The sequence below is a fragment of the Phacochoerus africanus genome, chromosome 7, assembly GCF_016906955.1.
Source record: "Phacochoerus africanus isolate WHEZ1 chromosome 7, ROS_Pafr_v1, whole genome shotgun sequence".
Classification (NCBI taxonomy): Eukaryota; Metazoa; Chordata; class Mammalia; order Artiodactyla; family Suidae; genus Phacochoerus; species Phacochoerus africanus.
This window is the reverse complement of record NC_062550.1, coordinates 13,444,772-13,459,839: the sequence shown is the minus strand read 5'-3', so window position 1 is coordinate 13,459,839 and position 15,068 is coordinate 13,444,772. Positions and strand designations below refer to the sequence as shown.

The window sequence follows — 15,068 nt, the reverse complement described above, 5'->3', positions numbered from 1 at the left end:
GTCAGCAGGGTTGGTTCCTTCTGGGAGCTGTGAGTGAGGCAGAATCTGTTGCAGGACCCCCTCCCAGCTTCTGGTGGCCTCAGACATTCCCTGGCTTGCAGATGGCACCCGCCCTATGCCTATACTTGTTCGTGCCAGTGTCCAAACCCCCCCTTTTTATAAGGCTGCAGGCATACTGGGTTAGACCTCACTCTAAAGACCTAATCGTAACCTGATGATCTTCAAAGACCCTAGTTCCAAATAAGGTCACATTCACAGGCACTGGGGTTAGGATGTCAACATTGTTTGGGGGAGGGGCACACAAGCCAACCCATCATGTGGTGAAAAGCTGGATCTTGAAAGACAAAGTGGTGAAAAGCTCACGGCAGGTCAGCAGAAAGGAGCGCGGGCATGGTCAAGGCATGGAGGTTTGGGAGTCTGTACGAGGCGGCTGGTGACACAGATCAGTGCGGGGAAGATGGGACCAGGTCACTCGAGGCCTTGACAATGGTTATCATCCTATTCAGTGATGAGAAACCACTGAAGGACTTCAAGCAAGGACCAAAAACAACAGTGGGACCACCTCGTCTTCTGGCCGTCTGCAACCCACTTCCTATCTTGTCCTATTGTTTTCCTTTGCCCCAAGATGGAGCAGGAAAGCCCCCTACAACCTTCATATTTCAAAGAGGGAGGGCAGCAGGGGTTCACGTTTCTCTTAACAACTGTTGCCTCAACTCTGGCAGAGACCTCACCTGGCCAGTAAGTGAGAAGTCATCACAAGGACCCATTCCCACTTTTGTTTCGACAGAGAGGCTAGTGGTCTCACCCCAAGGGAGTCAGGGGCAGAAAGAAAAAGAAACATCTCCAAGCATCCTCTTGTAGGCGTGGGACCCCGCACATCAGTTCCCTAGAATTAGCTGATACCCAGGCCAGAGGACCAGAGAAGCCCTCTGAGCTGTGCCCCTTGGAACTATGGGAACATCTCAGGAAAGACCGCCTGGGTGGAGGGCAAAGGAAGGAACAGATGAGAGAAGCTGAGCCTCCTGGTCCTGCCTTCCCTTGAGCAGCTCCATTGTAATCTTTTTTTTTTTTTAATAACACTTTTACTGAGATATAATTCACATCCTGTAACATGTACCCTCTTAAAATATATAATTCAGGGGGTTTTAGTATATTCCTACAGTTGTACAACCATCACCGCCATCTAAGGCCAAGACAATTTCATAATCCAGAAAGAAACCCCGCACCAGTCACTCCCATTTTGCCTTTCTCCATCCCCTTGGAAACCTCGGACCTACTTGCTGTCTCTCTAGGCCTATTTTGACATTTCATGTGAAAGGAATCATTTATATGCCCTTTTGTGGCTGGTTTCTTTCACTTAACATTTGCAAGGTTCAATCATGTTGTATTCACACTTGTCCTTTTTGTTTTGTTTTGTTCTTAAAAAAAAAAAAAAAAAACCTCCATCAATTCATAGGCATTTGGACATGTCTCCCTTTTGATTATTATGAATAAGCTGCAATGACCATTCCTGTATACATTTTTGAGTATCCGATTTCAATTCTCTTAGGCATTGACAACTTAGAGTAGAACTGCCGGGTCATCAGCTAAGTCTGTGGGTAACTTCGAGCAAACTGCCAAACCATTTTCCAAAGTGGCTCTGCCACTGCACATTCCCCCAGCAAGGAACAAGGGTTCTGATTTTTCTACATCCTCTCCAACATTTGCTATCTTCTATCTTTTTGAGAATCACTACCCTAGAGGGTGCGAGGCGGCACCCCACTGTGGGTTTGATTTGCACTCCCCAACGACTAATGGCATTGAGCATCTTTTCTATGTGCTTATTGGTTGTTTGTATATCTTTTTTGGAGAAACGTCTCTTCAAGTCCTTTGCCCCCTTTTTAATTGGTTTATTTGTCTTGTCTTTGTTGCACTATATATATTCTTCATCTCCTCAGGATACAGGTCCCTTATCAGATTGCAAACATTTTCTCTTATGGTTTAGGCTGTCTTTCCATTTTCCTAATGGTATGCACACAATAGTTTTAAATTCTGATGAAGACTCATTTTTTTTATTTTGCGGGTGGAGGGGGGGGCGCTTGTGCTTTTGGTGTCCCATCTAAGGAACCACGGCCTAATCCAAAGTCACAAAGATTTTACTCTGTTTCCTTCCAAGAGTCTTACAGCTTTAGTTCTTATGTTTATTTGAGGTCTAAGATCCATTTCCTGTTGATTTTCACCTTCACCCTTTGGAAAGTGAAAGTCTGTTAAGTCTCCCCAACACCAGCCACTGTAAATAGTTTACGGATTCCAGAAGGGAGAAGTAGCTTGATACGAGAGGCCAAACCTCCCCCAAGGCACCCAAGTCTCCAGTGTTGCACGGGTCAGAAGGGACCCCTTCCTCTCTTCACAGAGGCTGTCGCTCCCCATGTACAACTCAGACGCAGACCCGCAATGGCCTGAGATGCCCCTGGGTGCTCAGCACACACCTGCTGTCTGTCATCTGCTTCTTATTCATATCAGACCTCATTCTCATCCATCTCAGGTCCTGGGCCCCATTCCCAAACACACACTAGCCCCAGGTATTTAGGGGACTAACATGTCTTTATCAAAACCTCACTTCCTGGGCTCACTTTGGCAGCACATACACTAAAACTGGAATGATGTAGAGAAGAACAGCGTGGCCCCTGCGCAAGGATGACACACAAATTCGTGAAGCTTTCCATGTTTTCTGCAAACGATAATATTTAGAATGGATGGGCAATGAAGTCCTACTGTGTCCAGTCTCTTGGGATAGAACATGATGGACAATGATATGAAGACATACGTGTGTGTGTGTGTGTGTTTATGTGTGTGTGCATGTATATGCATTGTATATGTGTAATTGTGTGTACATGTGTGTGCACATGTGTGTGCATGTGTACATGTGTATTATATTGTGTGTGTGCATGTGTGTATACGTGTGTGCATGTGTGTATGTGTGTGTAAATGTGTATGTTTATGTGTGTACAAGTGTGTGCGTGTGTACATGTGTGTATGTGTGTGTGCATGTATATGCATTGTGTATGTGTGTGTGTGTGTGTATAAATGTGTGTACATGTGTGTGCGTGTGTGCATTGTGTACATGTGTGTATGTGTATATATGTTGTATGTATACATGTGTGTGCACGTGTGTGTGTGTGTGAATGTGTATGTGTAAATGTGTGTGTTTTTATATGTGTACACGTGTGTGTATGTGTGTGTATATATATGACTGGCTCACTTTGCTGTCCAACAGAGATTGACAACACTAAGTCAACTACACTTGAATAAAAAAAACTATTAAAAAAATCAAAAACAAACAAAAAAACCTCTCACTACCCCGAGCGGATGGTTATCTTACAATAATGACTGAATTCACTGTACGCTCACCAGCACCTTGTATTTGGCCCCAAGGATAGCAAACCGAGTAAGACAATCAAGGCCTGCCCTAGAGGAACGGTCCCTTTGGGGGCACTGAGTCCTGGCCCTGGATCACGTTCCCAATGTTTAGTAACAACAAATGTAACTGCCGATCTTCATTACTACACACCCGGCTCTGTACTTAGTGCTCAGGGCCTTATTTAACTCCTTAACAACTGGATCCAACAGCGGGGTGACAGCCTCATTGACAGCACCTATTAAAGCACTGATTCGGCACAAAGCCCCCTAAGAGAGGGACAGGTAAGGACCAGGAGCAAAAAGTGAGGTGGGGACAGCTTCAAGTTCAAGGGTAAGGGAGGTTGAGCTTGGACAGTGGAATTTTTTTTTTTTTTTTCAGGAAAAAAAAGAGAATGGGGCAAACATAAAGGCATAAAGACACCTGTCACGTTAGGGAAGAAGTGAGCAGAGTGGTGTTTCTAGACGGGGGGGAGATGGGGCGGGCGTGCAAAGAGGAAGGATGTGGCCTGGGTCAGAATTCATATTCATGGACCACAGCCCGGAGAGCCAGCAAATTTATGGGGAACATCCACAGACTAACATGCCTTGTGCTGATACATAATATTACTGCTCTTCTGGGCCTTGGAGACAATTTGCCCCCTCCCTCAAAACACTGCCAACTGGAAGGAAAAGGGCATGAATAAAATTCAGCATAAGGCTCTCATCCAGGCATGGGGAGGCAGGGATGAGGTTGTTGGACTCCTCACAGTAAATACTTGTATTTCAGATAATCGAGTTTGGTTCTTAGCGCTAATGTCATTTTCTGCTAATTTAATGTCCTGGGAATCCCTCCGAGGAAGAAGATGGCTGGTGGAATGCAAAAACAGAGCCCAATCTGGAAAAGAGAACCATGGTCCCCAACCCAGGGGCGCTCAAAGGCTGCAAGGAAAGCCAATCCCTCCCCATAGACGGAGTTCCAGCCTCCAAGGTGGGCTACGTGTGAGGGCTGCGTGCTGAGCAGCAGCTTTCGTTGTGGAAGCAAACTCATCAGGCCCCCCTGCACTAGGCATGTGGCTGGCCAGCCAAGGAGGACTCCTGGTAGGAGGAGAGGTGGGCTGGACCTGAGGAGAGGGGACCCCGAGCATCTCGCCATCTCTGCTTCCAAAAGCCCTGCCCCCAGCTGCAGTGGAAGCCTTCCTGTTTACTCTGAACCAATCCCCACGTACACGTGCTGTCCCAGCCAAATTATTTATAGCATCCTCTTTCATCCTTTGATGCATTCCAGTTTGGACAATAAATTACACAGCCTTCCTAGGTACAGTGGGCAGAATACAACAGGAGGGGATCAAGAAACCAAGGATAGGAGTTTCCTGGTGGCACAGTGGGTTAAGGATCCAGTGTTGTCACTGCAGCAGCTTGGGTTCAACCCCTGGCTCAGAAACCTCCAAATGCTTCTCGGCCAGCAAAAAAAAAGGAAAGGAACCAAGAACAGAATTTGGTTCCCTCTCTGCTCACCACGCCACCTCGACAAAGGCACTGATGCTCCTACCTCTGTTCCCTCATCTGCAAAATGGAACAACACTACACATCTGGCAAGTGTGTGAGGATCCATGAGATAATGTACGTAATTTACTTGTGCCAGCACAGCGCCTGGCACGTAACAGAATCTCAAGGCACGATAAGCTATTATCGGCAGTCAGTTCACATAAGCAGGAAGAGCTTGGATGCTGAGCTTTGGGGAAAAGCTCCTTTCCATCCTAATTCTCTGAGTGATCCTCCAGCCTCCCTTCCCCCTGCCCCTGCTACCGGCATCCCGCATCCTCAGCTCACCCCTAATCACAGAAACAGAGCATAAAAAAGGCACCCGGGTGCTGGTGCACTTCTCCGAGGGCTGAAGAGATTTCAGAGTGCAAAAAGCCCACAGCTTCCAGCTGTGGTACTGTCCTGTTCTAATTTCCCCAGCAACAGCGAGGACAATGATGCTGGGAGTTTCCATCTGAGGGAACAAGTTCCCCTCTCCCCCATCTCCTGTCAATGGTCCTTCAATTACAATGTGTGATGCTCGGATGCAGGAAGGCTGAGGGAGGGAGGCAGAGAAGCGGCTTCCTGAAATGCATTTGTAGAAGCAGATGACAGAGCTTTCCCAGAAACACTGGAGCAGCCCCTGTGCTCATGGGGGGAGCAGGGGGAAGAAAGCAAGAGCAGGGGGAAAAAATGCAGCTCCTCCCTCGGCCTGATGAAGATTAATATCTCCTCCCTGATGAGATGAGGCAACTTAATCGCTTCTATTAATACAGACTCACCGAGGGCCAAAGACGGGGGCGTGGGGGGTGGGGGGTGAGAGGGTCTCCCCCAGACCGTACAGAAGCAGAAAGGGACACCCTGAAGAAGAGAGTGTTTCTTCCAGGTTCAATGATTTTAACAGAAACCTGTCTGCTGAGGCACTGCTAAGACCTAAGGTCTCAGATGTCCTTCTGCAACCACTGGACCAATCTAGTTAAGCGGGCCGATCTCAAAGGCTGGATGATCCCATCACAGAGACTGTCACTGCCCAGCAACCTCAAGACCCCAGGCGTGGACAGCTTAGGTATGGCCTTCCAACCTCACTCTCCCTGGACCACTCCAAATCAGCAGCCCAAGCACCTTCTTCATGAAGCTTTCCTGGAGGTTCCCCTAGACTCCCAGAGACAGGCATACATACTTCTCTTACAGTAATCACTGTGGACTGCCATCCCCCTAAAGAGGTGGCTACTCTTAACTTCCTGCTTGCTACCACCCTGTCATTTCCCTTACCCGTTCATCTCCTGCTTTATTCCAAGGACCCACGATCCTCAGGGAATGAGCACACGGAGAAATGTCAGGATCCCCTAAGATCAGCAAGAGAACAATTTTTCTTAAGGGCAGGGACGATGACTCAATCTCATTTGGGTCTTTCCTAGACTCTAGTCCAGGATCAAACAGATGCTGGGTGCTCAATACCTATCTGTACCATCATCTAACAGGAAAACTAAGGAAACAGGGAAAGGAAAGGCACCAACAATCAGCTGGCTGCACAGAGGAAACATCTACAAAACAGAAACACATCACGGCCAAGGAGAGCAGGCTTGTGGTACCCAGGCGGGAACGGGCAGGGAGTGGGATGGACAGGGAGTTTGGGGTTTTGGGACGCAAAGGGTTATATTTGGAATGGATGGGCAATGGGACCCTATTGCACAGCCCAGGGAACTGTCTGTGACGGGGTCACTTTGCTGTACAAGAGATAATCGAAGAAACACTGTAAATCAACTATACTTTAATTTTTTAAAAAGTGGGAAAAATGTGATGATACAAATCTTTAAAAAAGAGAAATGTACAAATACATCAGGGGCAATGCATTTACTGCAATCTTTCTCTAGATTAAACAAACTCTAAAGGTGGTCATTTAAAAAAAAAAAAAAACCACAGCAAAAGGCAGTATTTCCTCCTCTACCAATCCTCACTCAATTTTCATCTCAAATGAGCCCAATACTCTGGGCTCCCTCAATCTCACAGCGTGTGACAACTGAGGGTGTGGGAAATGTGGATTCAGAATGGGAGAATTCCAGAAAGGCAGACCTTAGAAGGAAGAATGCTCAGCCTCGTGGCTCACAGGGTGAATTGGAACCATTTCTTTTTTTGTCTTTTTAGAGCTGCCCCCGTGGCATAAGGAGGTTCCCAGGCTAGGGGTAGAATTGGACCTGTAACCCCCAGCCTACACCACAGCCATAGCAACTTGGGAACCAAGCCACGTCTGCAACCTACACCACAGTTCACGGCAGTGCTGGATCCTTAACCCACGGAGTGAGGCCAGGGATTGAACCTGTGTCCTCACGGATGCTAGTCAGATTCATTTCCGCTGAGCCATGATGGGAACTCCCTGGAACCATTTGATTAATAAGATACATGAAAAACTTCAAGAAGGCCTAGTCTGGGATTCAAACGAGAGGACAGGCCGTCACTAAATCGTGTCTGATGAATGTATTATCTGTCTTGTGTATAGAAGCATCAGCTTATGGGGACACCGAGTACACACACACACACACACACAGAATAAAGGCTGCACCTTCATAAGTATTGAGGCATCTTTGCCCTAGCCTATTTTTTTTTTCTTTTCTCTTTTTTGGCTGTCCTGTGGCATATGGAGTTCCGGGGGATGCAGCTGCTTCCTGGAAGATCCTTTAACCCCCTGTGCCAGGCTGGCGATGGAATCTGTGCCCAGGTGCTGAGACGCAGCCAATCCCACTGAACCACAGTGGGAACTCCTGCCTCAGCTTTTAATGACAGGCACACCTTAGAGATATTGTGGGTTGGGTTCCAGACCACAATAAAGTGAGTCACCCAAATTTCGGCTTCTCAGTGGATATGAAAGTTACATTTTATGCTAAATGACAGTCTTGAGTGTGCAAAAAGCATTATGTCTAAAACAAGCAGGTGTAGATCAAAAATTTAAAGACCTTGTTGCTCAAAAATGCTAGTCATCATCTGAGCCTTCAGCAAGTTGTAATCATTTCATGGGTGGAGGGTCTGGCCTCCATGCCAATGGCTGCTGACTGATAGAGGGGTGCTTGCTAAAGGCTGGGGTGACCGTGGCAATTCCTTAAAATAAGACAATGCATCTGCCACGCTGACTTTCTTTCATGAAGGTCTGTCTGTAGCAGACAATGCTGTTTGCTAGCTCTGTCAGGCCTCGTTCTAAATGGCAATCAATCCTCTCAAACCCTGCTGCTTTATCAATTTCTTTAATGTTCCAAATCCTCTGGTGTCATTTCAACAGCTGATAAAGTTCATCTTACATGAGTAGGGTTTGAGGCACCCCAAAACAATTACACTGGGGACATCAGGATCACAGGTCAGAGATGATCATCACAAATATAATAATGACAAGTTTGAAATACTCTAAGAATTACCAAAATGTGACACAGAGTGAGAAATTGTTGTTGGAAAACAGTGGGAATAGATTTGATATAGGGTTGTCACAAACTTTCAATGTGTAAAAAAAAACAAAAAACAAAAAAAGGATTATTTACGAAGCATGATAAAGCTAAGCAGAATAAAATGAAGTGTGCCTATAGTCTTGACAACATGATGGCTCATCTATTCCCAAAAAAAAAAAAAATAGTTGCTATATCACACAATGATATGACTCCCTTGGGTAAGTGGAAAAAGACAAATTAAACAGAACAGACTTGTGGTTGCCAAGAAGAAGGGAGAGGGAGGGGGAGGGACTGGGAGTTTGGGGTTAGGAGATGCAAACTACTGCATCTGGAATGGATAAGCAATGAGATGCTGCTGTATAGCACTGGGAACTTTATCTGATCACTTTTTTTTTCTTTTGTCTTTTTAGGGCAACATATGGAGGTTCCCAGGCTAGGGGTGCAATCAGAGCTGTAGCCGCCAGCCTATGCCACAGCAACACAGGATCCGAGGTGCGTTTTCAACCTACACCACAGCTCAAGGCAACGCCGGATCCTCAACCCACTGAGCGAGGCCAGGGACCGAACCCACATCCTCATGGATGCTAGTCAGGCTCATCAACTGCTGACTCACGACTGGAACTCCTGTCCGATCACTTGTGATGGAACATGATGGAGGATAATGTGAAAAAAAGAATGTATATGGATGAATGGCTGGGTCACTTTGCAGCAGAAATTTATAGAACATTGCAAATCAAATATAGTAAACAAATTTTAACTAATTAATTAAAAACAAGAAAAAGACAAATTAAGAAAATCACTCCTGGAGTTTCCCTTGTGGCTCAGCAGGTTAAGAACCTAACAGTATCTCTCTGAGGATTTGGGTTTGATCCCTGGCCTCTTTTGGTGGGTTAACAATCTGGAACTGCTGTAGGTTTGCGGCTGCAGCTCTGATTCAAACCTCTACTCCTGGGACTTTCTTTTGCCACAGGTGAGGCCATAAAAAGGAAAAAGGAGAAGGAGTTCCCACTGTGATGTATTAGGATCTGTGGCATCTGTGGAGTGCTGGGTTTGATCCAGGGTGGGTGAGGATCCAACTGCAGCTGGGATCTGATCCCTGGCCCAGAAACTCCATGTGTCTCAGGGCAGCCAAAAAAAAAAAAAAAAAATCACTCCTACTGTGGACAATGCATAGTAGGGGATTTCAAGAGACCCAATGCCAATTTGTCACAGAATGTAAATACTACCGAAAACCCAGCAACTCAAGATCAACTATTAGTCACCAGGGGTTGGCTGCAAGCACCTCCAGGGGAAATGAGACTTTCCTATATGCTCAAGTGTATGTGAGCCAAGAGCAGAAATGCTGAGCCAGCAATTACACCCAACCCCGCTGGGCTGGGAGGCCTGAGAGCAGCAGGATTCTGGCTGAAGAGCCAACACATCCCTAGAACTGTACTTTCTCACTAAGCCAAAGGCAGGGGCAGGGGTGGGGTGGGAGTGGGAGAGGTAGACCCCGCATCATGGACCCTGAGTGAGGCTGCCGCAGCCAGTGCACCTGGAAGGAGGAGCAGCTGCAAGGGAGAAAAAGGCCCTGCCACAACCTTGCCAAAAACTCAACCCTCCCAAGACCCCAGGCCAGAAGGAGGGTGCACGCAGAGGACAAGAATCTGAGCCTGGATCCTGATTCAGATGGAGCCAGATGATCCCTCCGGCTCTCCAGATGGAGCCTCTGCTCAGGATCAAGAACAACTCCTGGACCCAGAGTCCCAGCAGAACCAGCTTCAGCTTTTCACACCCACCAGTGAGAAACCCTCAGTGTTTCTGTATTTCTACTCTCAGCGGCTCTGCCCTTAAGCTGGGGATGACCATGGGTCCTCTCTGCCTGCGGAGACTTCAGCTTAGTAATGCAAAGCATGGTCCCTGGGGCCGGATGGCAGGCTCCTGAGTCTGAGCCCAGGCACAGCGACCTTGGGCAAGTAATTTCACCTTTCTGGACCTCAGCGGGGGTAGTAATAACAGGACCTGCTTCACAGGGTGGTTGTGAGGACGGAGTGAATTAATCTGTGTAAATCGCAGAGCAGCGCCCGGCGCAGAGTAAGTGTTCAATAAAGTCGTGGTTATTGTTATCACAGATGATGATGTTTTTTCCCATCCTTTGCCTTAAAGAAGGCTGACAGCTGCGGAACAACCCCGGTGCTTCCAGCACCGTGCCTGCAAGCCTCCTCTCACGGATTAGCTCATTTCTATCACAACTACTCCCTAAAGAGGGATGCGGAGTGGAGGGTCAGAAAGGCCAAGGGTGGATGCGAGGCCACCCAGCTAGTGAGCAGCAGAATCGCACTTGGTACCCATGCACTTCCCACCCCGGCGCACCGTGAGGCCACCATCGGATAAAGCCGGGGCTGGCACTCTCACTTGACCTTGACCACACTTCCACGAGAACAACGACAGCACAGGGCTGCTTTCACCCTGGAAATGAAAAAGCCACCCCCATCTTTCTTTCCATAGGACATTTTTTTTTCTAGGAAAGATTGTTGACCCTAGCACCCAGAACACTCTTTTTTTCTTCGTAGGAAAGAGGGTTGACTAGCTCAAAGATGGGTCCTAGCTCACCTCCCTGCTGGGTGTCACTGGTTCCCGGGTCCCAACACCCAGATGCAAGCAGGGTGGAGGTGCTGACTGTCAGATCTTTATCCTGCTATCTCTATGTCCCAAGGTAGCCAATGACCACCTGCCCCACACCTACTCTTGCTTCAGCTCCTCCACCCAGCACCCACTTACTCCTGTCCAAACCTGGGCATCAGCTTTGATCTTTCTGTCTCTCCCCTTCACACCCCAAAACATCCCCAAGACCAGGCGGTTCAATCTCCAACTTCTACCTCCAAATTGTCACCTCTGCCTTAGCTCCGAGCTCAGGCCACCTCACCACTTACCTGGTGACCCCATCAGCCACGTGGCTGGAAGCTCAGCCCAAATTCTTATGCCCCTTCACTCATTCTCTACACAGACACCAGACTGATTGTTTGGAAATGTACGCCTGGTATGTTTGGCTCAACATGGCCCCAAAAGTGATCCACTTATTAATCCCTGATCCGATGCCTGCATTGCCTCAAAGGATTTTGCAGATGTGATTAAAGAAGGACCTTGAAATGCGAAGGTTACCCTAATTATCCAAGTGGATACAATCTAACCACAAAGATCCTTAAAAGAGGGAGGCAGGAGGGTCAGAGAGATGCGATGATGGAAGCAGAGGAAGGATGAAATGATGCGATTGCCGGCTTTGAAGACACAGGAAGGGGCCAACAGGAAGGCAGGTGCCTCTACAACCTGGTAAAGGCAAAGAAAACAGCTCTCCTCCCTCAAGCTGATCAAATGAGATGTCAGCCCAGTGAGACTGATTTTATACTTCTGTCCTCTCAAAGTCTAGGAATGCATCTGCATCGTTTCAACAAATCTGATTGCAAAGGTGTGTTACAGACGTCACAGGAAACTCAGAGACAGCCGTGCAGTCAGCCTAGACGTAGGCAGACACTCCGTGGACTTTCAACGTCCAAACTCCTTTCAGTGGCCTGTCCACGGGGTATCTGCCTACGTTCTCAACCTTATCTCAGACCCCACATCCTCTTGTTCAATCACCCCTGCCTTGTTGGCTTCCATCAGCTTTTCCCAGACACACCCCATCCTTCCAGCCTCTGAACCATCATAAGTATCCATCAGGTCTCAGCTCAGACGTCTCTTCAAAGTCCTTCCTGACCACAATATCCAAAATGGCACATGCAGGCATCATTCTCTCATTTGTTAACTCATAAGTCTTTGCAAGAGTACCCAAGTGTGCCTGGGACCAAGCCAATCCACAGTGAATTTTTCTTGAGTGAATGAACAAGTGGCTACGAGTATGGAAGCAAAGCACGAACGCAGACTCTGGCTCTAAATGCCTGGCCAAAGTGGATGGATTGCACAGGAAAGAGGAATCACCGAGAGCTGGGGAGAAAAAGGCTTTGGGAAGGGTCCAGGGAGGGCCTGCACCTGGGCCAGGAAGGCTGGGCAGGAGCTGGGAAAGCAAAGATAGGAGCTCAGGTGCCGAAGCTGCTCTCCGAAGGAGGCAATGGGACGTGCGATAAATTCATCTCCTATGGGGCTAAGTGCCTCCACCTTCTACCTGGCAGACTTCAGCTATATTCAGATGGAGGACGCATTTCATCTTTCGACGTTTATCCTAGATCCTGTGTGGACCCCAAATAGCTTATTTCCAAATGCTTCCCCTATTTCCAGAAAATGGAAATGGCCTCAGTAGGGGAGCCCTGGAAACTGATGGGCTGCAAAGGAAATTCTACGTGTCCTTTGTCAAGCCAGCTCACCTTTAGACATTTCATGGTTTTCTTCTTCACGGACTATGCCATCCAATCGCCACAACGAGTCTTAGGGGAGAGGTCAGGGCAAACAGCATACGACCCCCATCTTACGGATTAGCAAACAGAGGTCTTGACGTGCCACGTGGCTATGGAGTGATGAAGTCCACTCTAGGCACAATGACATGAATGACTGGGCAAGAAATTCAGCTTCTCTGCGTCATTTTCTCTCGGAGGAAGATGACGCCAGCCTCGCTTGACTCGAGGCTAGTTGCCGATCCAATTAGAAAGTGAGCCCTGCTACTTACGAGCCAAGTGACCCCCAGCCATCCACTTGACCGCTCTCTGTTTTCATTTTGTGCTTTTTCCATTATGCTGGCAACAAGTCGAGTCCAACTGCATGCAAATGAAGCCTCTGCTGTATATTTATTGGCCCACAGCCACGTGCCAAGAGATTTTCTTATGCCATATTTTATTTGCAATTACGTATCTGAAGTTTATCGATAAATGACCTCATCAAAATAAATGTAATAAAATGAGGAGCTGGGATTTACTGAGAGCCCAAGACGTATCAGTTGCCTCCCTACACCATCACATTCAGACCTTCAAATAAATCTGTGTGGAAGGTATCGTTCCTATTTATTTCACATGAGAAAGTGGAGGCTTCGGAGGCTGCAGAAAAGAGAAGCATCTGTGGTCACACAGCTGCTCCATGGCACTGACCACTCTCAAGCCTAGAACTTTCTGGCTGCAAAGTCATGCCCCGCGCCCCCCACCTCCGACTTGCTGTCCTCACTCCTGGGAGCGAAGGCTGACATGCAATGGCCACACTTAGTGTACACAGGCCCCCTTCCCATTTCCCTCCTGCCCAGACTTTTCATTCCTCTTTGTCTAAATATCTTAATTCTGTTCCCACATGACTGGTCCAGCACAGAGAAGAACACCCCACAGGCTACAGATCAGCATGGAAAGGAGGGAGGCAAAGGCAGCAGGAAGGGAAGGCTCTGAGCACCCGTGGTTGACAGCAAGTGCTCTGAGGCGTTCCCACTGTGATGTACCGGGATCAGCAGCATCTCTGCAGCACCAGGACGAGATTCGATCCCCGGCCTGGCACAGCGGCTTAAAGGATCGGGCCTTGCCACAGCTGCAGTATAGGTCGCAAGTACGCAAGTTTGGCGTGGCATCTGATCCCTGGCCTGGGTCCTCCACATGCCGCCATGGGGCGACTTAAAAAAAACACAACTGGTGGGGGCTCTGGGGCCGGGTTCTTGACATCTGCCCTTGACCTATAAAAGGGGGATGATGGATGGTGTACCCCAAAGGGGGGCGGAGAACAGTCCATAGAGCAAACACTGGCCAGGGTTACCTTCTGTTATCCTACAGGAAGGATGGAGGAAGGAACTGGCTCACAGCCCAGAGGAGACCAGCGATGTCACCTGGGAACAGAACAAGTGGAGAAGCAGAGAAAACAGGCAATGCCAGGCTCGCTTTCTGACGACTACCTGTCACTGAAGCATCTGGAAAGCAAGGCAGAGGCTGTCTGGGGCAGAGGGCTGGACCAGAGGGAAAAGCAGACTCGTTTCTGCTCAGAGAGCCATCTGAGCAGGACTCCCTGTTAAGAGAGACTGGTGAGAGAGAAATAGAAAAATTCTGTAAATACCCACTCCCAGAGATGCAGACGTATCTGCCCCTTCCGGCCACACACATCAGAGTGTTTCTCCAAACTGACATTAAGCCTTGAGTGGTCACTCCCCAGACCTGTCCCCCGACTGTCACCCCAGAACGGGCCCCACGGGTGCCATGCCTCTCTGGGCACAATGGTGTGCCTACTTTCATTTTTGGACTGCTGACGTGAAGCCTTCTCGAACCCAAATGGGCCCAAATCTCTCTGGAGCGAGCCAGGCATAGATAGCATCCTGAGGAGCATAATTCACAGGCATGGTGGCCGCTAGGAAGGGAGGCGGGGGCGCCGTTACCTCTGCTGCTCAGAACGGGCGGGACCCTTCTCTGCTCCTGAAGACGGGATCCAACCAGCAACAGGGCAGAGGAAACGGGGGCTAAGCCCAGGAGGCAAGCATGGAAACCCGTGGTTTGAAAAGAAAGGTTAGGGGGTTCCCGTTGTGATTCAGTGGGTAACGAACCCAGCTAGCATCCATGAGGATGAGGGTTCCAGCTCTGACCTCACTCCATGGGTTAAAGATCCGGTGTTGCCGTGAGCTGTGGTGTAGGCCAGAAGCTGCAGCTCCAATTTGACCCCTAGCCTGGGAACTTCCATATGCCACAGGTGTAGGCCCCCCCAAAAAGCAAAGAAAGGTTCACACAACCAAGCTCATTACTGAACATTTTCTGTGACTCATTCTCCTCCTCTGTAAAATGAACAGCAATACCTCTCTTACAGGGCGGTTCTAAG

General features: G+C 48.4%; 1 protein-coding gene and 1 non-coding gene across 3 annotated transcripts in view; one reads left to right on the top strand and one right to left on the bottom strand.

The window, feature by feature from the left end:
• The window catches only part of LARGE1 (LARGE xylosyl- and glucuronyltransferase 1), a 604,219-nt gene that overhangs the window by 401,962 nt on the left and 187,189 nt on the right, over positions 1 to 15,068 (bottom strand). The window lies entirely within an intron of this gene.
• On the top strand, positions 2,605 to 2,711 carry LOC125131922 (U6 spliceosomal RNA). Its single transcript, XR_007136096.1, has one exon. It is a non-coding gene; the product is annotated as a U6 spliceosomal RNA (small nuclear RNA).